The sequence below is a fragment of the Amblyomma americanum genome, chromosome 8 (assembly GCF_052857255.1).
Source record: "Amblyomma americanum isolate KBUSLIRL-KWMA chromosome 8, ASM5285725v1, whole genome shotgun sequence".
NCBI lineage: Eukaryota > Metazoa > Arthropoda > Arachnida > Ixodida > Ixodidae > Amblyomma > Amblyomma americanum.
The window spans coordinates 57,313,085-57,339,751 of NC_135504.1; the positions used below are offsets into that span (position 1 = coordinate 57,313,085).

The 26,667-nt window shown below is 44.3% G+C and overlaps 1 protein-coding gene across 2 annotated transcripts in view; it reads left to right on the forward strand.

Moving 5' to 3' along the window:
• The window catches only part of LOC144101708 (BEN domain-containing protein 5-like), a 146,331-nt gene that overhangs the window by 64,028 nt on the left and 55,636 nt on the right, over positions 1-26,667 (forward strand). The window lies entirely within an intron of this gene.

Here is a 26,667-nt window from a genome sequence, read left to right on the forward strand (position 1 = left end):
CACACACGGATCATTTGTGTACATGGAAACGACACCCAAAAACAATTCATCTGCGCCCACATTTCCAGCTTTTTGATGTCGTTTTTTGGGTCGATGATGTAATTTGTGTCTGTTTTCCCAACAGCACGTGCCAGTCTATGTCCAATGCATTGGCACAGTTCATTATTTTGATTCTCTTGCTGGCAAATGCATTTCCAACCATCTAGAGGTTTGGGTGTTTTTCGATGACTTCCACTATGGCATCTACGTGAAGCCAATTCACTGGAGTTTCGAGCATTACCAACGATGGTGTACTTGAGAGCATCGCTTGCACGTGTTCTTTTGAGAAAATTTTATACGTGTCTAATATTGGCAAAGACAAGCAGCGAATGGTCGAGTCTTGTTTTGTCACCAGCTCGTATATTATATTCTCGAGTGAACACTCTCGCGTCAATTTCAATGCAGTTATCCCATTCCACACATTTATATTTGTCGCAAACTCATATAAACACTCTGTGTGTATGTCAGTCATATCCAGCTCAAATGATCCCTAGTCAAACGAGAATCTTGACACTTTGGCAAATTGTATGAACCACATAATGCGGGTAGCACGTGCCTGCGCTTGAATCGTATTGGAATCACGTTTAATCTCACGGTCAACGTGGTATTGGGGCGTTGCGTGCAACCTTCAAACACAAGACACACCACGGCCCACACCTCGTGTTGCGAGGAAATTGTCCGGTGGCAGCCTCTGCAACCGCTGGAGATCAAACGTTCCACAAATTGGACAAATTTAACATATTTCAGACAAGCCGGTGCGGGTATCTGAAATGAATCCACAATGCGTTTCGTTTCGTGAAACGACTTTGCATTTTCATTTTCCGCCAATCTTCTTTTCAGGACACACAAACTGTTTACCACGTCTTCACAGTACTTTGTGAGCGCCGCAAAATTGGTAGTACACGCCTCGCAACACCCCTCTTTTTTTCGTTCTATGGACAAACATTTCAGTTTGTTAGCAAGGCTTGTGTCGTCATCGCAGCAATGTTCATTTTTGGCATTCGACAAACAAATGTGATTGGGATTCACGTGTACACTGGGAGCAGATTCCAACAGTTCACATAGGACACAACTTGACTTGGACAAACACACTGGATTGTCAAATTCGTGTGCACACGTGCTGTCGATGATGTGAAGTTTAAAGTCCGGGCCGATTTTCGCGCTGGGGGCAGATTTATGCCTCTGGATGAGAAATTGGTACGACGGTGACCGATCTGTCATTACACGCCCAAACCCTTCCACCATTTTGATGTCTTCTATGGATTCTGTGTGCTCGATCAGACTCTGTTTCGCGGGCATATACTCCGCCACATATTTCCCATTCACTATGGGTGCTTTTTGTGTTGTCACCGTAACTAAGGCCGGAACAGCATATTATCTTCAATGCATCGAATTCAATGGGCGTTGATGTCTGTTTGAAGATCAAACACATGATAAGTTCACATGAAGTTCACATGATCAACGACTTTGAGATCTCGCGCGAGACGTCGTCGTCACAACAGCTGTTCTCGTCGTTTCAGAACTGTTACTCGCCGCCTATGCACTGGTGGCACTCCAATATCCGAGTAAAGCACACGCTCAAGCGGCGACGGTCGGCGGCATCATCGCCGCCGACTTCCTACCATTTCTTCCCCAGCGGTCGGTTGTGCGCTTCCGACGCTTTCGTCGTTAAAGTAACAATGGCCCTATTCGATGCTGCCACTGCCGCGAAAAAATAAGGTTGTGACTGTGCAAAATGGCGTCGATAGACAACAACTACCACAAGTACAGGTTCCCTTCCAATGTACAAATGGTCGCGGATGTGCTCCGCATGACCGTGCTGAACACACACATTCCCGTAAACTGTTCTCCCGTCGTAGAATCTCCGAAAGGAACGGGAGGCGGTCCGGTTCGCCGGTTCTCGCCGGACACCGCGCATCCCGTGCAATTCACGCAGTACTTGAACAAGGCCTTGCGCGCGGCCAGATCCAGTCCCAGTCAGCGACATTCGGCGTACCTGGCAACTTTCAACACCGGCGTGTCTCCTCTGGTCTCGTATCAACTCGTAAATTCTCACGAGATACCCGCCGAGTTTGCCCCGAACAATGTGATATACAACCCCATAACCGGCGAGTTGCGCTTCATCAACCGCGGTCTTACCGATCGCGAAAAGCGAACCATTGCCCAAATTAAGCGCGCTCGCATGGAAGCCGGGGACTTGGGTACCGCGCTTCCAGACCGCGCGTACTACCAACGCATGGTCGAGAACGGAATATGTAACGTCGACGCGTCCGGGTCCAGACTGTCTGCCGCAGCCGATTCGTGTTTCTCGGAAACCACGATGGACGTGCCGGGATACTTCCAAACCCATTCCCTGTTTAGAGGAGTGCCATCAAAATACGTTCTCCCGACTCGCGGTCGCTCGATCGGCGTTAGCGACTTCGAAACGTGCAGTCGCGTCAAGCCACCCGCCGGCGTGGTCATAGGCTTGGACTCGACACTGAGCCCGATCAACATTGTCGCGCGGCAGATGGCTACGGGTAACACGGTGACTAGGTACGTGTCCAACGGCGTGTATACGCGTACGTGCGAACCAGGCTCGACCGACCCTAACTGCCTCAACACGACGGCTGCGACCGCCGGTGGCACGGCTATCGCCCCCAACGTAGCGGACTCTGTCGCGGCTATCGTTCGCGCTTGCATACGGGAAAGCGAGCGCATAGGCGGCGGATCGCTCGCTTCGACCGCGTTCGGAGTGGGCAAGAACAACGAAACCGAGCTGGCGATCCACGACATTATTCGTTCCAGCTCTACTCCTAGCGCGTTGATCGGACAGACCATGCAACATTTGCGCTCGCTACCAGACACTCCCGTCAATACGCGCGCGGCCAGGTACTTCATGGCAATTCTAGTCAACATCGGCTAATTGAATCCCAACGACAGCGCGGTACGCAGAATACTTTCGGCCGACGCGGATATTTCGCTCGCCGCGTCGCAACCTCCGAGAGGCGGTCGCGGTACGTGGTTGAGCGAAAGTAACACCAACGAATCTTGTGGGGAAATAAAGATTCTTTATTCAATCTAGACCTTCTGTGTTTGTGCTCTTCATGCGTTCGGCGTGTTCTTTCGCCTGAAGCAGGGCGATGCGGTGAGTCTTGGTGACGGTGATTGGCGTCGTCGTCGGCGTCGTCTTCTTTTTGGTCATCAATTCGGGAGCTATAAAGTGTTTCTTGATGTACTCCACGTGACCCAGTAGGACGATGGGCTCCATGAACATCGGGGACGACACGCCGCTGCTGGTGTAGCCCGCTGCTCGAGGAGGGCTCGGCGTTCCGAAAGCCCGCTCGCTGCACCGATTCAAGGCTGTGTTAACCAGCGCACACGGAGAAATTTCCTCCTTCTTCCAGTTGTAGCATAGGGTGAGACACTTGGCGTCCGGTTCCAGCGTGCGCTCAAAGAGCGAGCGGTAGCGCAACGGCACGTCGTACACCTCTTGGACACCGGGAATAGTCTCCGAGAACAACATGCGAGCGTCGTCGTCTATGCCGACGAGGTTGGCCAGAGCCGCAAACACGTTGGCGTAGGCGACTTTTGCCTGCGCCGGAGCCGTTTCGACCGGATTACACAGTGCTTCGCGCGCAGTTTCGCGCATCTCCTCTTCTGTCGTGGACGCTCTGTCGTCGAACCCGTCTATGACGTACTCGCTGAATCGGTGACACTCGCTAGAGTCCCAGCCGTCAAAGACGTTCAGGTACACGATGCATATTTTTGCTCGAGGAAACGGCAGCTGCAGGTCGTGAAGCAATAATTTGTTCAGCATCGCATCGGCGAACACTGCCGACGTTTGCTTAACACCCATCGTAGCGTCCCCCACCGATGCCAGGGCAACCGCCGCACTACCCACGCCCGTCTTGGCTCGCAGCCTCTTTTTCGACGACGATGATGTTCGTCCCCCGTCTTGAGTCGTAAAGTACTTCTCGTACGTCGGATTCAGTTGCTGAGGACAGCAAACGTACGAGTACACACCACCGCGAGGCCTGTATCCCACGTCGGTGAAGTACTCCATTTCTGCAATCAGTTCCTCCGCTGCAGTAGTGGTGGTGGTAGCGGTAGAGGCAGCGGCAGACGACGACGAGGTAGCGTCACTCTTCTTTTTCCTGGAGGTGGTGGACGATGATTTCTTGTTGTTGTCATCATCGCTGTCTATCACGACGACTTCATCTTCCTCACCACAGGGGAAACCGCAGTTTGCCGCGGCCAGCACGTCTTTGTAAACTATCTCGTCGTCGTGAGCAATGGCGTTGCTGCTGCTGCTGGATTTCGCGGTCACCCGCCGAACGACTCGTTGTTGAATCCCATCTTCTTTCCCTTTGCTGCAGGAACCTCTCTTGTAGGAACCTTTGGATGCTGAACCTAAACGCTTGGTGCCCGTCGTCTTGCTGCGCTTGACCTTGTTGGATTGCTCCTGTTGTTTCTGCTTAGAAGCACGTTCCTCTCTACGTCTCAGTACTTCTTCCATACGCACTAGGAAGCGTTTCATAGGCCCGGCCTTTTTCGACATCGTCGAGATTCAAAATGGATAGCGACGACGTGGAAATAGAAAAGCCGCCGACGTTCCAGCCAACTCAGGAAGACGTTGCAAATGTGGCGCTATACGCAGAGTATCGGATGCGGGAGAAATTTAAGGCTCAGTCGCCGGTAGGGAAGGCGTTCGCAGACAGAGGATTCGTCAAATGGCAGGAACAGAGCGGCGACGATCTCAGCAAATCGGTTCCGTATCCTTGTATCTGGGACGACGTTCACCAGGACGAGAGCACGCGAGCCGAGCTGCGTCGTCGAAAGCGTCCGTACGGAAAGTACGTCTTCACCAAGGAAGGCTGTCTCGCCGTCAGTTGCCGGGCCGTGGTGGACGGAGTGCCTGTAACGAAAGAAGCGTTTCTTAAAGAACAGAAGGATAGGGTGGGTAAATACACGTGGGGAGAGTTCTGCTACTTTAACGCGGACAACGTCGGTATACCGGACTACAAACACCCAATGGACGCCGTGCTCGAGGAAGACCCCGACCTCGCGAATCAAAATTCGTTACTGCTGGGCACGCATTCGGTGCTTACTTGGTGGGACGAAGTCGCCGGCGTGTGCAGGATGGCGCCCGCCGCGCTCGCGCTTACCGACCACGAACTCGTTACAGCCGACTCGCACAAGTACGACAGATTATATCAGTGGTACATGGAAACTGACTCGGACTGGTTCGGTCGTCCCGAGCTGGCAGCTACTAGGAGGTACGTGAAGAAGGGAATGCCTCTCCTCAAATACGACAGACCCTACTGCGAGGGTAAAGTTAAAGTGTCGTATAACCCAGATTCCATGGAGTGTTATAGAAAGCCGGGGCAGTACATCCTCGAAGAATTCATTATCGGTGGCCTATACCGAGAGATGTTCGGTTATCACACCGATAACTGGAGAACGTTGGCAACGCAGAACGTTGATCACACATGAAGTTCAAACACATGATAATCCTGGTTGACATTGTGCATGTTTACAATGCATATTTTGCAAGTCTTCCTTTTATGCTTGCCTCAGAGATGTCAATTCACTTTCCGTGATTGTTTCTTTGTGCGTTCCGCAGATAACTTCAATTGCCAATGGATAGGAGTCTGCATTGGGGAATTTGTTTTGCACATTTCTGTATACATCGTTATCCAGATCTATCGCATATATGATTTGTCCCACTGGAAACAATTTACTGCTTATATCCAGTAACGATGCCATATCTTATCGAGCAAACGTCGTTCCTATGGCATATGTATATAATGTTGTACACTCACGCGTCTAAAGCGCGTGGTTTTTTCAGAGTGCTAGCATGGAATGAATATTACTCGAATTAAACGAGTGACATGTCTATAGTGTTCCAAATTCAGAGGTATTTCAAACATATAACTTATTTAGTTCTAGCTTAATTACAGAAAGAGGTATTAGGCAATAAAGGTCACGTGATCTCCAAATTTTGGCCCAGATGGCTCAACTCGATGTCTAAAATGTTCTGCTCGGTGATCTGATTCGTAACATAATTAGTTCTTTAGATATTAAGCATATTCGATTTGTTCTATATGGTAGCGGCGAGCAGCTCGCTGTCTGAGGGTCAGATTATCCTTTCAGGGAAAGTCGGAAAACACTTCAGCCTCGAGGCAAAATCACGTTTTAACCCCCAGGCAGCGAGCCGCCCGCCGCATACTAGGTTTTGTACTAGAAATGTGACGTCACAATAAGCTAATCCTAATCATAATTAGATATATCACTTGTTTAATTACGTCAATATTTATCTTGTTGCAAATTTTGTGCTGACTTCAAAAATATCATTTGCTTGGTCCTAGCATAATTAGTTAATTAATTATAATGTTATAAGGATCACGTGATCTCCAAATTTTAGCCCGGGTGGATCAACTTGGTGTCCAAAATGTTCTACTCTCAATGCCGATTCGTAAAATACAGGTTTGAATCACGTGGGATAATTAGTTCTTGAGATATTAAGCACATTAGATTTTTCTATATGGGTAGTGGCGAGCGGCTCGCCGCCGTGGGGTCAGATTGCATTTTAGCGAGACTCGAAAAACTTTTCAGCCTCGAAGCAAAATCGCATTTCAACCCACAGGCAGCGAGCCGTCCGCCGCATACTAGGTTTTGTATTAGAAATGTGACGTCACAATAAGCTAAGCCTAATCATAATTAAATATTGACGTAATTACACAAGTGAGATATCTATCGTGTTGCAAATTTTGTACTCATTTCAAAAATATAAGTTGTTTGGCCCTAATTTAATTAGTTAATTAATTATTACGTAATTAAGGTCACGTGACCACCAAATTTTGGCCCAGGGGGGCGAACTCGGTGTCTAAGATGTTCTACTCTAGATGCCGATTCCAAATATGCAAGTTGTTATTACGTGCAAGTTGTAATCGCGTTTCCAGCGAGGCTCGAAAACTTTTTTGGCCTCGGGGCAAAATCGCGTTTCAACCCCCCGGCGAGCGAGCCGCCCGCCGCCGCCTACTAAAATTTTTCAGATTGTGACGTCTCAGCCAGCTAAGCTTCATCATAATTAATTATTGACGTAATTAAACAAGTGAGGTGTCTATCTTGTTGCAAATTTTGCGCTGACTTCAGAAATGTAATTTGTTTGGTCCTAGCTTAATTAGGTGAATAGTTAGGACGCAATAAAATTTATATCCATATGTTCTTTTGAGAACTCATGCCATCTCTAGGGTGCATTATTTGGTGTCAGCGCAGAGTTTGTCAGGCGCGGAGTTTCTCCAACGCGATGTTGTGTGTGATATGTTAAACGTTTGGGCATTGCTTGGCTCCTGTGTCCTTTAATATCACGCGTTCGTGTCTGACTTGTGGTACCATATATTTGTGGTTATAAGTATCGACACCAAACACAAGAATACCAGTCTGAAATTATTTATTACCACCACATGATCAATCAATTCTATAGCAATCACCAGTTTCACACAATGTATACATTTCTCGCATACATACCACACCACATTAGTCAATGCTATAACAATTTACTCAATGTTCACACAATTGCACACATTCCCGCATATATATACAACATAATCAGTCAATGCTATAACAATTTACACAATGTTCACACACTTGTAAACATTTCTCACATACATGCAAAAGTCACTCAAGTTTCACAAATGCATGTTCACACACATATGTTTACATTTTGACTTTTTCCGGTTGGTGTGGTGCAAATCTACCATTTTAGTGCCATTCCTCGATGACTTGGAATTCCCTCAAAGTATATTTTACACGAGTAGGCAGCAAACATTTTTCACATACATATAATATTACAAGTCACTCAGGTTTCACATAAATGCACGCATGTTCACATACATAGGACACTAATACATGTTACACAATATTATCACACACTCCCAGTCTTAACCCGCTTTGTGTATTTCGTTTAGACCTTTTTGATTGGTCTGGCGCAAAGTCAACTTTTTTCTTTTTACTGCCATTCCTCGATGTTCCGGAATTTCCTCGAAGTATGTTTTCATACGAGGGTATGGCAGTGGATATGGGGGGCAGTTCGAGTCCAAACCCATCATTGGTAATGTGTTGCAAGGGAGACGCTACGGGCGACGGGGACATGAAACACATCGGAGTCCCGACAGCGGACTCCGTGCTTGAATTTATAGTTTCTACACAATTGTCTGACACATCGGAGATTGGAGATACGATGGCTGTGTAGATTTCTTTGGTTGGGGTGGGGCATTCGGAAGGAGTGGGTTCTGTGATGTCGATGATACAAAGCTCACTGTTTGCGGACTTTTTCTGTCTAATCGGTCCACTTTAAACGTTGTTGGTTGCAATGGAATCTTCCGTTGTCACCACATATTGCGGCGTGGCTTCTTTAAAGGGCAGCCCTGCCGATTCCATTTCAACAATTTGGGGAGATTCTGATGAGATATCGACAGGCGCGGGGTCCTTGGTCAAAAGCCTGCGAGCTTCCATTTCGCGTGCTCGTTTTGCATGAGCCGTGTTTAGTTTGATATATTCGGCAACGCGCTGTCGTTGTGCATCAGTCATGAATGGACTGGCAACACCAGTTCCATCCCCGTACTCTGTCTGTTGCTTTTGTGGCGGCAGTGGAACCGACAGTGCGGGCATCTGAGCTATTTTGACACACTTCGCTGTCGTAGCGCTTAAGTTCCTCGTCGTGTTCCAATGACAACAGATAAATATTGAGAGTATTCACATCTCGGTTATAGGTGCCGCCAACAACATTCGGAAGAGGTGGGAGGATGGTCTCGGGTTGTTGCTTATTGTCTTTATAAATGGGGTCGGAGGTGACCACTTGCATGTCGTAAAGTTTGCATGACACGTCCGGATACGTTTTGTTTGAGTAGAGAAGATGTACAAATGTGCGTACTGATGTGTGAATATGGACCAACCATGGACACGTGCAGGCGTGCAACATTCTCTAGGTTGTACATCACGGCATTTGTTACATCACCCTCAAATGGCACGTACATGGCCGATGCAATGGACATGAAAGTGGGCCGATTGAAAAATTCGTCGGCAAACTTTTTGTTTTTGTCTGCATGTTGTGAGACACACACCGGTAAAATGATGTTAAATTCTGTGGTAGATCCTATGCAGGACTGTGAGCGCGGGAGTTTGGAGCATTCGTTGACTGTGTGCAGTTCTTCGGCGCTGTTTATGTGCATGCATGCGATAATTAAAATATATTTTTTTGTCGCCCGCAATGTGTGGTTTTAATTTGTATAGCCGATCGGGCTCAATGTTATCTTTGTACATTGCGTCACACCTGTCTTTGAAGTTATGTTTGAAATACACTCGCTTTTCATAAAATTTTTTGGAAGAAGATACATGGCTGCATATGTCTTCAAGAAGATTGAAAAGTTTGGAAATGACATACAAATCATTGGAGTATAACAGAATACCACCGTTTGCGTATGTATTTGTCATCACACTCAAGATGATTTGCATGAACAATTTAGACATAATTTCAGATGCGACCCATTGTAGTGAACTATCGGAACATGTATCCAATGAATTAAAACACATGTAGCGGCACATGCGCTCGCACTGTTCTTTAGTGGCAGTTTCTAGTTCAATGGGGCATCTCGAAAAGACGTGTGGGTTGTTCTTCACGTTGGGCTGTTTCATCTTTGGGAGTAGGATGGACCAGTCAATATAACGCTTGTCAACTGTCAAGGGCCATCGCAATTGATCATTGGATTGCACGTTGTATAGTGCATTGCAACCCTCCACCAATGACCACCAATCAGACGGCTGCGACGCCGCGCCACGCTGTGCAAACTGCGAAGGCGAGCACGCTGCTTACTCAAGGTCTTGTCCTGCCTGGAAAAAAGAAAAGGAAATCATTACAATAAAGACAAAATATAATATCACTTTTAAAGAGGCAAGAAAGCGTTATGCAATGTCGCAAGGCACTTTCTCCTTAACACCCCACACAAACTTCGCCGATGTGGTGCGCGGGCGCGGCGCATCACACCGGTCTCAGGCACCTGCTCAGTTCACACCTAGTGAGGCTGAGGCAGGGCCATCCGCGCCCCTGGCAGATGCAGCGAGAGCTGCTATGCCACCCCCAACAACGGGTCGGCCGTCCTCCAAGTCGGCAGCCCGCAAGGCTTCCCCCGTTCGGGAGAAGTCTACCACCCCCTGCGGAACTCCAGCGCCTCCATGGAGGCGATGGATACAAGTCAAAGCTCGCCTCGGTCGCAACGGCGACGGGGCTGTCTTGACCGGAAAAAAGAAAAAAAACCACGATAACAGGCCCTCAACAAGGAGGGACCTGAGGTCTCAAAACACTCCTCCTTAAAATAATCATTTCGTTCCTTATCCACTGGAACTGCCGTGGAATTTTAAATAACTACAGCGATGCAACAGATCTCCTACGCTCTATGTCTCCTGTAGCACTGTGCCTTCAGGAGACCAATTTGGGACCTTTACAAAAAAATATTTTTAAGAATTATAAAGTCTTTCGCCGTGACCGTGAGCAGGCAGATAGGCTCTCTGGAGGTGTTGCTGTCGTTGTTAAGAGCGGTGTTGCAACACGTGAAATCCAGCTGCAGACGAATTATGAAGCCATTGCAGTCACCGTAATTAGCTTTAAAACAATTACCATATGTTCAGTATACCTTCAGCCACACCTCACAGTAACACTTCATGACCTAGAGTCACTTTTTAATCGGCTACCAGAGCCATATCTGGTAGTTGGGGATTTTAATGCACACTCTCCTTTCTGGGGGGGGGGGGGGGGGGTGAACAGACACACTAGGGGCCGTATATTAGATTGTGCAAAAATTTTTGCCTACTCAATACAGGCAAACCCACATATTGCTCTCCAGCCTCAGGAAAAATGAGTTGCATAGATTTATCTTTTAGCTCTTCTTCCGTTTTTACCGATTTTAAGTGGGATGTTCTCGATAACCGGTACGGAAGCGATGATCTTCCGGTAGTGATTAACTTTTCATCGCCACCATCAGTCATCCCTAGTAAACCACGCCGTTGGAAACTACACCTAGCCGACTGGCAACTATTTAGAGAAAAGGCTAGCCTGGAGAAATTATTTTCAAACAGTCTTAACGTTGACGAACTGAATGAAATTTTTACAAGCTGCATTATTGGTGCTGCGTGCCAAGCTATTCCTCAATCGTCAGGAATAGTACGACAAAACAACAAGGTATGGTACACGCAGGAATGCCGGGAAGCAAAAAAGAAGGAAAATAAAGCTTGGGGAGTTTTTCGAAGATACCCAACTCAGGAGAACCTCATCAACTTTAAAAAGACGAGAGCAAAAGCTCGGTACATCCGCCGAAATGCCGAAAGAACATCATGGAGAAGCTACGTATCATGCATAAATAGTTCAGTTACGTCCAAAAACAAGTCGGAACAAGTCCACAAGTTTAACGGAAGCTTTTCGCCTTACACAATTCCTTTCTTAACAGCTCCAGGTACACAGACAAATATAGAGGAACAGGCAAACATCTTAGGAGAAAACTTCTCAAACATTTCTAGTTCTTCACACTACACAAACATTTTTAAAGCATAAACATGCAGTGGAGAAACATAGACTTCCAACAACGGGTTGCACAAAAGAACCGCACAATGGTTTAATAACACTCCAAGAAATAAACGAAGTTCTCTCGGCCGGAAAAAAGACAGCACCTGGCTCTGACAATATACATTACGAAATGCTAGCACATCTTTCCCAGCCATCTGTGGAGGCGCTCTTGAAGTTTTTTGACCAAGTGTGGGTGCTCGGAAGATTGCCGAAAGCCTGGAAGAAAGCAGTTATTGTACCATTCCTGAAACCTGGAAAACAATCAACATCCCCTACTAGTTACAGGCCGATAGCCCTTACCAGCTGCCTTGCCAAATCATTCGAAAGTGTGCTGAATAAAAGACTAACTTTTCTGCTTGAATCTCTTGAGCTTATTGACACCCATCAGTGTGGTTTTAAGAAAGCATGCTCAACAACAGACCACTTACCTCGCCTGGAAAATACTGTCCGAGAGGCTTTTATACATAGATAGCACTGTCTTGCCGTCTTTTTTGACCTCGAGAAAGCATACGACACCACCTGGAGGTTCGGCCTCCTTCGTGACTTAGCAGATCTTGGCATCCGTGGCAGGATGTTGAACTGCCTGAAGGACTTCCTTTCCGACCGCTCATTTCAAGTGCGCCTAGGATCAACCCTGTCCAGGGGCTTCGTTCTAGAGAACGGGGTTCTCTAGAGAACGGGGTTCCTCAGGGGTGTATTTTGAGCACGACATTGTTTGTTATAAAAGTAAATTTCATAGCCAAAGTAATTCCGAAGGCCATTATGTATTCAGTCTATGTTGACGATCTGCAAATAGCCTGCACATCCTCAAACCAGGTAACATGCGAGAGACAAATACAGCTGACAATGGATAAACTGGTGACCTGGGCAGACGAGAACGGTTTCCGGTTTTCCATAGCGAGAAGGGCTTTGTACCTAACGCGTGCACTATGCGAAACATACTGTGATGTCAAATGTGTCTATGCCGACACAGATTCACTAATTCTGCTGAAAATGCACGGCCTGACCGACAAACAATATTGGGTTGATGTCCTAAACGCAATTAACACCAAATGGTTGCCTGTCATATTTGGCTGTTCCGACACCACAACTCCCACCAAATCGGATGGTACAATCGCTTTAAAATCTAAATGTGCCGTCTCAATGAAGTTGGATGTCTTTATCAGGGCGAGTGGTGTGCATATTATAAAGAAGGGAGAGTATAAACTTCTTGGGTAATTGTTTGTTTGACTTTTAATGTATACTTTGCCCACTGCACATAACTTGATGTAATGTTTATATAAATAATGTGTTTAATACCTTGTTTTTACTGTTTGTTGCATATGCGTGCCTTAAATGTGTCATACAAGCGATACGATGTGGTACAATGTAAATAAAGTTGTTGCGTTACACATACAAGTCCCCCCGGTGTCGGGGGGACTACCATTTCTTACACCATATAAGCGTTGTATAATCAATGCTCACGATATCTAGACAAATTATCGAAATATTCTTAAATGATCAGTTCGGGGGTAAAATCCCACAAAATAGTCATTTAAGGTACTCTACCCAAACACATGTGATATTTCACAAACGGCGAAAAATATTTCAGTCAAAATCTAATATGGTTTACACAAGACCATCTACATGTAGCAGCAATAGTTTAAACATATCCTATCGTGTGGTTTTTCACAATTTGAACATCTATGTTTCGAAAATATAACAAAATCTACACGATAGAAATCTGTAATAGGAAATAATATTGGTAGTTCAGATATTCCGTGTTATTGCAAAATTTTACACCGTTTTTTTAAAAAAAACGCACGTGGTTGCTTAGAGTGTGTTAAATGTACTTTTAGGCACCGAAATCGCACAAATTATCATTTAGGCACAAAAACTGTTCACCTGGCGTACTTTTCCGCAAAATGCATGTTAAACGAAAATAAACGCATGTATCAATATTTTCACGTCCCCTATCCACTACACAAATTCCATCGCCAAAATATTATTTTCGATTCCACAAACTTTCGCGCTTTATTACCGTGCGACAAAAATGTTACAGAAATCCAACTAAAACATAATAAAACGCCGCATAACACATGTGCATGTACACTTTTATGAAATTCTATCGTGTAGTTTTCGAGATAGTCATCAAAAATTTGATTCCTTAAATGACCGTTTTGTGCGTTATAACCATCAATTTGATCATTTAAGCACAAAAACGAAAACTCGAAATATCTCTGAAACTGTGAATTGTGCAATTTTGTACACGGGAACGTTTTTTGTTTCACAACAAATCCGATCTGCTGATACAATTTGTTTTCCTTATACTCTCGTCGTTTACGAGATACAGCAGGTAACCGAATATAGCAATAAATTAAAAAATCCACTCGATAGATTTCGATAAAAACTTTTATATATCATCCTTATAGGGTACTGTAACCAAAAATATTTTTTTCAACGCCGAGAATATCCACATTGTTTAGATATTTTGCATTTTACGGAAAAAAAATCCGACTTATTAAATGATCAAAATTGGCCTTAAACGCACCAAAAATGATGTTTAAGCATTTTTGTGGTCCCCTCAAACTCAGCCCTAACATCTTCGCGGTCGCTTGGCTTGGAACTATTGGTATTGGAGGGAAATACATATTAGAAAGTGTTATTGGAGTACAGTATCCTAAGTTAAAACAAATTGTTAAAGATAGTACGTCTAAAGGACAAGCTCGAAAAAATATTAGAAGTTATTTTAGTAAAGTTGTAAAAGACTATCGGTTAAAACAATCTTTTAAACAGTATAGTAAAAAATTATTAAATCAAAAAGAAATTGATATGACTAAACGAAAAGCAGAAGAGATAAGTGATGTACATATGTTAGAAGAAAGTGATGCAGGATATTCAACAACAGGAGGTATGGTAGTAAATCAAATTATGAGAAATCCAAGTTTAAAAAGTGAAACTTATAAATTTAAAAATACGTTTCAAGTATATACTGGCGGTTATAGATTTGAATATGAAACTATTCAAAGTGTTATGCATACATTATTGTTAAATGATTCAAGTCAACATTATTTCCTTAAAACTCCTCTTGCTGCATTAAATCCTAATAATTTGTTTTTTTATTAGTCAAGGACAGTTTAGTGATCTTCCTGATAGAACTTTCGCTAAATCTTGTAATATAAAAGTAACTCCTTTAGGATATAGATTACCTTTTGCTACTAATCAAACAAATACTGGCTATGCGAACAGTCAATTGGTTGTACAAATTGCAAGTGCGATTGGGTTAGATACTGTATATAATACTTTTGATCTTGCATATAAATAGACAGCTGATGATGAAACTAAACCAGCTATAGACGATACTGAATTTATTTGGGCACGTTTGCGCAGAATGATTTGGGGAGATAAAACAAGTGAAGATCCATCAAATGTTCCTTGTGTAACTGGTATTCCTAGACATTTCAATAATTATACAATGATTGTTTGCCCTAAAGATGATTCATTAATATTGAATAAACATTTAAATATTATGGATATGAATATTGAAAAGGGAACACCAATTATAAATTATCATCATGATTTTAAATTTGCTCCAATTAAAAACTGGTATCAACCACCAACTTATGATTCCCAATGGGGTCCTTGTAATTTTCAAACAGCAAATTATACTTATATCAAAGGAAATTAAATGAGTAATCAGGTAAGTGATGATGAAAAAGCTACTTTAAATGATACTATTTTTAGTTATGAAGTATGTATTGAAAAAGCAGCATATGCAAAACATCCTTTAATGAATATGATGGCACCATATGCACCACCATTAATTCATTTTGGTGTTTTACCAGTTCAAACTAACACACCTTTAGCTCCAACAGCATCTTTTGCTGCAGTATGTGGCATATGGGAAATAGAATGTGAACTTGAAGTTTAATTCCATTGGAGTTATGATTATGCTATGTCATCAACGCATCCATCAAAGGATACGTACTTTCAACCTAAGCATGCACCATACCCTGGTGGTATTTATACTGGACTTCCATGTGTTCGTTGTGGCTAAACATATAATTAGACGTAGGCAATTCGTGCACCCTTTCATGCATCTTCCAGACATTATAACTAGGGGAGCAACCATAGTCAGATATTGGAATGCTCACTTGTCCAGTGTGGGGGTAGTTGTGGTCAATAATAAACTAGATTCAAACTGCCTTCGCCGTTTTAAGGCATTAATGAAACAATATATCCACAAGCTCTCGCAATGTAATCAAACTGTCGAAATTTTAGAAAACGTGATTCCATATTTGCCACCCTTTGAATTTGTGGGTGCTTCTGACGGTTTTGAACCTTGCGGCACGTATGTGACGCGTTCGGGTTGTATTTATTCTCCGTATATTAAACCATGGGAAGTAGACTGTCCCATGCCCGCTGTGGGATGTACGGACATAACGTTAATAGACAGCAACATATATCCGATCCCGCTATTTCACGCGACGAATGCTCATAGCAGTCGAAGAAGATGTGTGGCAAACATTTATAACATGCATAGATTGCCTATACACGCGGGAGAAGTGCTGCTATATCCCGAACAAGTTACCGAAGCGATTAGCGTCATGACTCAAATGTACGACAATTTTGTTCAAAGCGTCATAATGCGCTCCTATAATCAATGACCCCATATATACATCAATGTTAAATTTCGTGGTAGCATTAAATAAACCCCATTTAAAATTAACTTCACAACAGAGAGTGTCATTGGGTGAAATGAGCCTCCTACTTCCCATGCTAGTCGGATCATCCGATCCCGACACACCATCTGGGAAAATGTTTAGAAACGCCTATCATATCTGGTATCTGGCCTCTCCGTTGTATGTGTTATTGCGACTTTTCACAAGTACGCCGTCGTTATCCCATAATGCCACAATGACGCCCGATTTTATAGCGTCGGCTTCGTATCTGTCTGCATTTTGCGATTTATATGCACCGGGTATTTGGATGAACACTTACGACCGGATTGTAAAAACGCCTAAGCCCCGTTCCTTGATACAATATTTATCGGAGAGACATTCATATTTCATATGGGTGTTGATATACATATTTGCGCGTAACATATACATGGACACATATTTCCGTGAAATGCAATTAGATATAACGCAAAACATTGAACGTAAACGAAATACTGACGTAAATGATCTAATAGCGAAATGCGTAACGTCCACTCCTATTACACTAAATTATACACTAGAGGACACCAATACCTATGATAGGTTGCGCAAAATCCGTAAAATTCCAATTATAGATTTAATGATAGGAGCGGCTATCGTTCTTGCAGAAATGTGCGATGATGACATGCCGTCCGTAGCGGCATTTAAAACTAACGAATTGACCGTTGAATCGCTGGAACGTTTTTTGTTTGGGGGTGACGCAAAGAAAACTAGCAAACACAAAGGAATGTGCAATTGTGTTAAATTATATGAACTAATGCCAGAAGTTGATATATTTGCACAATGGATGTGTTTAGCCGTCGTGCGTAATATAGATCCGATCAACGAGTACAAATCGTTAAAACACTTGACAGCTTTACGTTCCGTTAACTCCGATACGTCTCCAGTCTACAAATTTGATGACATGTTTCAAAAACAGCCACAAATCTACGACCCCGTTACTAGAATCCTTAAATATATTGCCGATGCCGATTTATCTCCCGAAATTGAAGCTATAAAAGTGTCCCATAGATACAGAGCCATGGTCGAACATGCAAGCACAATTACACAGCACAAAGCCGAGCAGGAGCGTGATTTGCGTCACGAGCCCATTGAAATACGAGGGACGGAGTTGGACAAGTTCCCAAGATTACAAACAGACGGGAGTAACGTTACAAAGGAAACATCTGGATTTCTGGATACTATTAAACAAAGCATGCTATACATATTGGGGACAAACGACCAAGACTTGGATGAAGTGAGCTGGCAAAACCTTGCTCAGAGCGACGACGATGACACACCCGAAACATCTGATGACTCGAATAAATCGGTGGTCAATTTAGTCGACCCAAAATAAAAAAACAATCTCCAAACAAAATTCTTTATTGATTGTATAAATATCAAAAGTGCCCTCAATTCATACAAAATCACCAACACCGTCACACATCTTCATTAAAACACTGTACGCGCGCACACACCACCACACACACAATAAAGGTCACTCAAACTTTGATTTCTTCACTGTGTCCACGATGTCCTCAGTTTGGCGTTTTTGCGTCGGTCGATCGTGGAATGCACCACTCAAGTCGACCTCCAGCTCATCATCATCAAGGGTGACTGCGGTCCCATACATTTCGTTAAGATTTGTGGGGAGTTGCAGGACACTAGAATCGACATCTTCCGATGTCACACTAGAGAGTTCGGCAGCAGCCGACTGCTTGTCTTCATTCTCCTCTTCCTCTTCGCTCCTGCGCTTTTCGCTGTCATTCACACACACATAGTTCTCGGGTAGTTCCAACGCCAGTGCTTCGGGCAACTCAAAGGCACAGTCCATCAGGCTGCTTTCATCAAAGTTTTGCGTGTATGGTTTCATGATGCAGCTGCCAAAAGTGATCCTCATGGTTGGTACGCCATTGTGAATCACTGGTTCAAAGCCCAAGTTCATAAACCCGATGTACCGTTTGTGGCGGTTGTATTCAACCCCCTTGCCTGCAAACAATGGGCGGTACTCTTCGCGGTAGCATTTTTTCCCATTTACTGTGGCCGAACAAATGCAAAATTCCAGATGGGACTTGCCCCTGATTTTTCTGATGAGTGATGAAGGCTCAATGGACTTTTCATTGGTCGAGGATGTGTCATTCAGGATCTTGGCTGCGTGCATTGCCTGTTCTTTAACCCGTTCGAGGGCTGTGCGTGCCTTGGGGTTGTCGACATTCCCCAGGAATGCCATCGTTTTTGTTTCGATAAACATTCTTTTGAGGGTTCTCTGCTTTGACATGCTAAATAACAGGGTTGACAATTTCGTGCACCAGTATTGTAGGCTGCTCAATGACGACTTGGTCACGACTGGGTCGGTCACAACAAACAAGGCACCGTGCAAGCCCAGATACAAAATGACTGGGATGGTGTAGTCATTGGCACATGCCATGATGTCGACACCTGGGCACAGTCTGCTTGCCTTCAAGCAAAATTAGTCTTCAGAGGGCACGCTGTTGGCACTTGGAGTTTGGTTTGCCCACATAACGTAGTGAAACCCCCCCGCCAATATTGTTGGTTCGGGACTGATCATGTTGATACCATTAAACACAGCTTCATCCTCTCCTACAAAATTTATAAAAGTTTTTTCCTGCCCGTTCATTCGCCCAATCTTGCTTTTCATGGTTACGCTGTTGAGGCGATTGAGCATGTTATGTAAATGTTCTTCTTTAGATGTAAAAACCCCCTTGTGAATAAAGGGTGCATTACAGTGCCTTGTCATAGTCAGCCGATCTCATGCTGTGTTTATCTTCATAAGCCCGATTGTCGTTTGGCTTTCTGTCGGATTTTTTCAAGGGGATGCACGAATATTGGTCAGCCAACAGCTTGTGGTATATGAATTCTTGAAATTTTCCAGTCATTTCTAGTGGAACAACTGAGCTTGGATATTGCGGATCCTGAATCGTAATCATATCCCCTATCGCTTTTTTAACAATGATGTTCCTACGGAGGTCGTCGGGGATGTCAGGCACATCAATTTCACCAGAATGACAATAATGCATGCCATGACTGCGTAAAATGCAGTATCTCAGGATGAGTCCGAAGAACTCGTAGGCCGGGGTGGACGCCTCGTGGTCCTCAAGAAAGCGGAGTATGGCGGGCCAACTTGCGTATCGGACATTGAAGATTGTTGAACACTTACTCCTGTGGAAGTTACACTTGAGGGCCGCCCGGGTCCCGGGAGTGTCTTCGGGGTGTAATTCCCACATGTTGTTGGGGTTGAGCAGAAAGTCAGCATACCATGCCAGCGGAAGGTTGTTGGGGTTCGGGAGCTTTGCGGCATCGAGCAATTCCTTGGAAAAAAGCATTGTCCCGGGTAGGTGAGCCCGGCAGCAGGACGAGGCAGAGGGCAGATGACATGACATACACGAGGCGCGTCTATTTATACACACTCCACTCTATCACGTGCTTTCAACGCGCCCGCGTGGGCGTGTTTGTAGAGATCCCTCCTCCCCCGTGAAAATGATAAGAACGACAGCGCGCTAATGAATGGTTTATTTTCATGTGATCATGCGATGGATCTCTCCTCCCCGTGAAAATGATAAGAACGGTAGCGTGCAAATGAAAACAAACGTCACGCACAATGGGTGGGAAATTCCGTTTATTTATTTGTTTATGTATTGCATTTCATACGATTGTAATGAACAGCTCTACCTATTTTATGTAATAATTCATCATCATCTTCAATGTCGGTGTCTGTGATTTTACGACGTTTTGGATGTCGCCGTTTTGGATCATTTACTTTGGATATTACGGTGTGCGTTAATACTCGTTTATCCACTGATGGCCTGGGCATTGTTTGGTTAGACGGATTCGGTGGCGCTGGTTCAAGTTCTACTAAATTCAAATCATCCTTATTAAACGCGGCCAAAAACACCGCCTGAGGCGTGTCTCTCATATTCTCCGCTTTCAACATCGCTTCTTGTCGTATTACAGCATCTGCGCTGGATAACGACTTCGAATTCATAAAGGACATGCACGTATAAACAAAATCGTAAACACGCTCGTTCGGAGTACTGTCAAAGTCAATGGGTATATAGTCGTTACTCACATTTACACAACGAGTGGGATCTTCTCTGTCCCATTCGGGTGGCTTGTAAATGTGTTTAAGTACCAATAGCGGCACCCGTGCACGCACGTTGTTGTGGACCTTAAACAGTATGTCCGTAACTATCCTAAGAACCCAAGCACCCGAATCATTATTTTGTGCGGTCAGAGGTACCTTATAATCGTCTACACTACCGTCTGAATATTTCATCAATTGGGGATCCACATTACCAGCCCTTCCGTACATTTGAACGCTCGTCGTTATAAATCCGCGAGGATTCGGGAGTTCGTAATCGAGGCACCCCAACAATCGGGCGTCGTTTCCTTCAGATTTCCGATACCCACCGGCAACCGCAAATGCGTATGTGGCAATTCCCGTAATTATGTCTTTTATGTCGTATGCAGTCAAACTACGGCGTTTGTATGCGTCGTATAAACTGGGGCATGGTCTTTTCAATTTAAACACGGAATGTTTTGCGTCTTTCATGTTGCTGGTTTCTGTGAAAATAATTCGACGCGAGTCTATGTCGGTGGCGACTGTCGAGCAATGCTTCTTCACTTGCGCGCTTCCGGTCCTTGAAACCGGCTGAAAAGTCCACAGAAAGTCCGTCTGTGTCGATTTCCAGACTGGTCAGAGGCGGTCCGTAGATGTCCTGGACGCTGTCAGTCTCCGCCGTGTCTACAGGTGGCACCTCCTCAGATGTGACGCTGCAGGTTTCGCCCACAATAGAGTCCTTTTCGTCTTCATTCCCCTCAGCATCATCATTGATGTAGTTGAAAGGCAACTCCAATGCCATGTCTATGTCCAGGGGAGTGTCGCCGCCACCAGTCACATAGACACTTTCGTTGAAGTTTTGAGTATAGGGTTTCATTATACAGCTTCCAAATGTTATGCGGAGGGTGGGCGCTCCGTTATGCAAGATTGGTTGGAAGCACATGTTCATGTATCCGATGTATCTCTTGTTTTTATCATACTGGTCGCCCCTGCCAGCAAAGAGAGGCTTGTAATCCTCCACGAAGATTTTTTGACCATTTACAGTTTTCTTTCTGATCAGAAATTCCAGGTGGGCGCCCCCTCTGATCGAGCGAATGAGGTTCTGGGGATCCTGCACACTTTCGTTTGCTGATGATGTCGAATTCAGCACACTTGCTGCCTGCTGTGCTTGTATGAAAATCTTTTCATATGCAGCCCGTGCTCGGGGGTTGTCGCGGCTGTTGAGCATGATGGTCGTGGCCGGCTCCACAAAAGTGCGCTTGATGGTTCTCTGCTGCTCGATCCCAAACAGCCAATTTGAGAGCTTGTTACACCAATGTTGGAGATTGCTCAGGCTTCTCTTTGAAACCTGAGAGTCCAGCATTGTGAATAGTGCCCCGTGTATGGCCAAATATAGAATCACCGGAATGGTGTAGTCGTTTGCAGATGCCATCATGTCAACTCCGGGGCAAAGTCGGGATGATTTCAAGATGAAATATTCATACTCGGGCACTCCTGTTATGGTTGGAGTCTTCTGTGTCCACAACACATAGTGCAGGCCCCCAGACAAAATAGTGGGCTCGGGGATTATCATGTTTACTCCGTTGAAGGAGTTCATCTTCTCATTTACGAAATTTATGTATGTTCTTTCCATGCCCTTGTTTTTTACCGTTTTGCTCTGCATAGTTACATCTTTTAAATTTTTAATCATGTTATGCAAATGCTCTTCCTTTGAAGAAATCAATCCATTGTGAATAAACGGTGCATTTGATAGAGCTCCTTCAAAATCCGCAGACCGACTGCTGTGATTTTCCTCATATTTCCGATTATCCCCGGGTTTCTTGTCAGATGCCTTCAGAGGTATACATGAATATTGGTCTGCAATTAGTCGGTGATACAACAGATCCCTGAATTTTCCTGTCATTTCCAATGGGACTCCGGTTGTTGGGTAGTTGGGGTTATGGATTGTTAGCATGGTTAGCGCCTTTCGAACAATGATGTTTGACCGCATATCTTCCGGGATGTCACTGTCGTCAATTGGGCCGCTATGGGTTATAGGCATGCCCTTGCCTCGAAGAATGCAGTATCTTAAAATGTTTCCAAACAGGTCATGGGCAGGTGTTGACGCTTCGTGGTCCACAAGAAACTCCAACACAGCCGGCCAGCTTGCATACTTGATATTAAATATTGTCTTGCAAGTCTTCAAGTGATATGAAAGTTGACATTTAAGGCCTACCCGTGACTCCAGGTTGTCCATGGGATGCCGCTTCCAGAGGTTGTCGGGGTTCATCATGAAGTCGGCAATCCACGCCAGCGGAAGACCATGGGGGTTGGGGGCCTGGGCAGCATCCTGCAGCTCCTTGGAGAACATCATTTTTGCACAGCGTCAAAGCTCGAACGGAGCAAGTAATACAGCGAGAGATGCGTGTATATGCCTCGGGAAGTTTGCGCGGGTTTATATACACCCTCCGTGCGCTCACGTGAGCATAGAGAGAAAGCGCGGTGTAGGAGCGGAGAGGTGGAGCGCGCAGCGCTCGACCAATAGGGTGCACCGATAACAAAGTCACGCCACTCCACATGTCATATTTATTTTTTATTGCATTTCGTCCGATTATGCTGAGACATTAAATCGATTATATTATGCAATTCATCATCATCATCAGCAGCGTCGGTGTCCGTGATCTTGCGACGTTTGAAATGTTGCCGTAAACTGTCGTCCTTTGATATTACCATATGGGTTGAGATTCGTTTCTTCACAGGCGGCCTGGGCATTGGTTGCTTGTTGGGATCGGCTGTTGCAGGCGGCTCGGGTTCCATCTCAATTAAATTCAGATCAGATTTATTAAATGCTGCCATAAACACCGCATGGGGCGTGTTGTGTATATTCTCGGCCTTAAATAGTGCATCATGTCGGATTCGGGCATCTTCGCTCGATAGACTTTTGGAGTTTACAAACGCCATACACGTGAATACGAAATCATACACGCGTTCATTTGGAGTGCTATCGACGTCAATCGGTACATATTTATTACTGACACGTATGCACTGCGTTATATTCATTGGATTCCACGTGGGCGTGTCGTGTATGTGTTTTAACACTAATATTGGAACGCGTGCTCGGACATTGTTGTGTATCTTGAATAATATATCGGCAACAATGCGTAAGATCCACGCACCCGAATCATTATTATCAGGCGTCACCGGTGATTTGTAGTCATCGACATTACCATCAGATCTCTTCATTAAATGCGGATCCACGTTGCCTGCACGGCCGTGCATTTGAACACTTGTTGTTATAAACCCTCGTTGATCCGAAAGTTCATAATCGAGACAGCCCAATAGTCTACCGTCTGATGGATTATATCCCCCAGCCACGGCAAAAACGTAGGTGGCAATGCCTTTAACAATATCTTTTATGTCGTATGAAATTAAACTGCGGCGTTTGTATGCGTCATAGAGACTTGAGCATGACCTTTTCAATTTAAATATGGAATGGCGCTTGTCTGACATGTCTCCCAGCCTTGTAAATATAGTCTGTCTGGTGTTAATGTTTGTACTGTTACTTATAATCTCTGTGTATAAACCAAATCCATTACGCACAATTTCAGCGTTATGGTGTGCGCCGACAATATATCTCCATGTCAAATATATTAAAAATCGTGGTGTGACATACGTAAACTTCATTTTTACTTCATTGGGAGATGGAGTGAGTACAATTGATATACCGCCCATTTCTGTGCATAATGTATTAAACCCATTCAGACACCATCCAAGAGCATTTTCAAGAACACTATCGGGGGCATGTGATTGCATCATCTCATTAATTGTCTTAAATTTTAAGCCAACAACACCACCGTGCGTACAATTAGCATATTCACATATAGTATCTGCCAGTGTTTTACCTGCCAATAAAGGCTCATAAAATTCCTCAACTACTGGTAATGCCACACGTTCCAACCATTCTGTAGTAACTCCTATGTATCCATTAATAATTGGATGAGAATGTGGAATATGAGAGCATCCTGTGATTATCATTTCTTCTTTGAGATAATCATGTTGTGCAGAAAGAAATTTTCCAAATATAGGTTTTGTATCACCCGCATTGCCTGCTAATGTATTTGGATAATTTATCACATCCCATATACCCATTGGCGTCACATCTTTATTCACATACGAGGTAGGGAATGGTACACAGTCGCTCGGTTTGGTTGGATCAATACCATATCCAAATGGCTTGTACAAATGCGCTAAGGGTGTATCGTATACAATTCCGGTTAACAATTCCGGTATACAATTCCGGGTCGGGGGTGACCACTTGCATGTCGTAAAGTTTGCATGACACTTGTCCGGATACGTTTTGTTTGAGTAGAGAAGATGTACAAATGTGCGTACTGATGTGTGAATATGGACCAACCATGGACACGTGCAGGCGTGCAACATTGTCTAGGTTGTACATCACGGCATTTGTTACATCACCCTCAAATGGCACGTACATGGCCGATGCAATGGACATAAAAGTGGACCGATTGAAAAATTCGTCGGCAAACTTTTTGTTTTTGTCTGCATGTTGTGAGACACACACCGGTAAAATGATGTTAAATTCTGTGGTAGATCCTATGCAGGACTGTGAGCGCGGGAGTTTGGAGCATTTGTTGACTGTGTGCAGTTCTTCGGCGCTGTTTATGTGCATGCATGCGATAATTAAAATATATTTTTTTGTCGCCCGCAATGTGTGGTTTTAATTTGTATAGCCGATCGGGCTCAATGTTATCTTTGTACATTGCGTCACACCTGTCTTTGAAGTTATGTTTGAAATACACTCGCTTTTCATAAAATTTTTTGGAAGAAGATACATGGCTGCATATGTCTTCAAGAAGATTGAAAAGTTTGGAAATGACATACAAATCATTGGAGTATAACAGAATACCACCGTTTGCGTATGTATTTGTCATCACACTCAAGATGATTTGCATGAACAATTTAGACATAATTTCAGATGCGACCCATTGTAGTGAACTATCGGAACATGTATCCAATGAATTAAAACACATGTAGCGGCACATGCGCTCGCACTGTTCTTTAGTGGCAGTTTCTAGTTCAATGGGGCATCTCGAAAAGACGTGTGGGTTGTTCTTCACGTTGGGCTGTTTCATCTTTGGGAGTAGGATGGACCAGTCAATATAACGCTTGTCAACTGTCAAGGGCCATCGCAATTGATCATTGGATTGCACGTTGTATAGTGCATTGCAACCCTCCACAAAACATATCTTGTAATCTTGCTTGCTGGACACCGAGGGATGGGTGATTAAATCTCTGACGCCTTTCATGATTATTTCCATGATTTCGCCTCCAATGGTTTCGTAAGTGATCCATGAATTTTGTACCCGGTAATGCTCGTACGAGACGTAGGTCTCCATGTCGTTAGCTCTGCGATGTAAAAAATTGAGATAACACTTGCCAGCTTGAACCAACCGCGACATGACTCTCATTTTAGTGGCATCTGTAGTATAAGACGGCGCGGATACAAATGAGGACATGATTGTGTCTATCATTTTCTTACGTCTATTGTTGTCAGCTTCTATGACAAATGGATAAAAATACGAGTGTGTCCAGGCATTTATGAGCATCAGTTTGTATTTATTTTGGCAACCTACTAAACATGTGCCCCGAATGTCGTGATCAGCTACATGCTACGACGTTACTAATAAAAAATAATGAGAAATAAACACGTCATTTTTATTTCCATGTTATTGATTTCCAATTAACTACAGTTATAATAAAGTCGTTTTTATGTTGTCTATCATGTTGCAAATTTGTGCTCATCTCAAAAATGTAATTTGTTTGGTCCTAGCTTAATTAGATAAATTGTTATGACGGCATAAGGGTCACGTGACTTCCAAATTTTGATCCAGGTGGGTCATCTTGGTATCTAAGATGTTCTACTCTTAATACCGATTCTTAAAATACAAGTTTGAATCACGTGCGATAATTAGTTCTTTAGATATTAAGCATATTAGAATTTTCCTAGTGGTAGCGGCGAGCGACTCGCCGCCGGGGGGGGGGGGGGGGGGTAGATTGCATTTCCAGCGAGACTCGAAAAACTTTTCAGCCTCATTCATGGTGGCAGGCGTTATCAATGATGAAGGCGAAGGCGAGGCTCGACTATCATGTCATGTCTCATGTCATGTCGCTCCGCTCCACATGAGTCGGTCGGTGCTCCTCGTGTAAAACAATGGACAATGCTCTTCACTTGCACCTGTTTTCAAGAAGAAGTCGGTCGGTGCTCCTTATCTCTC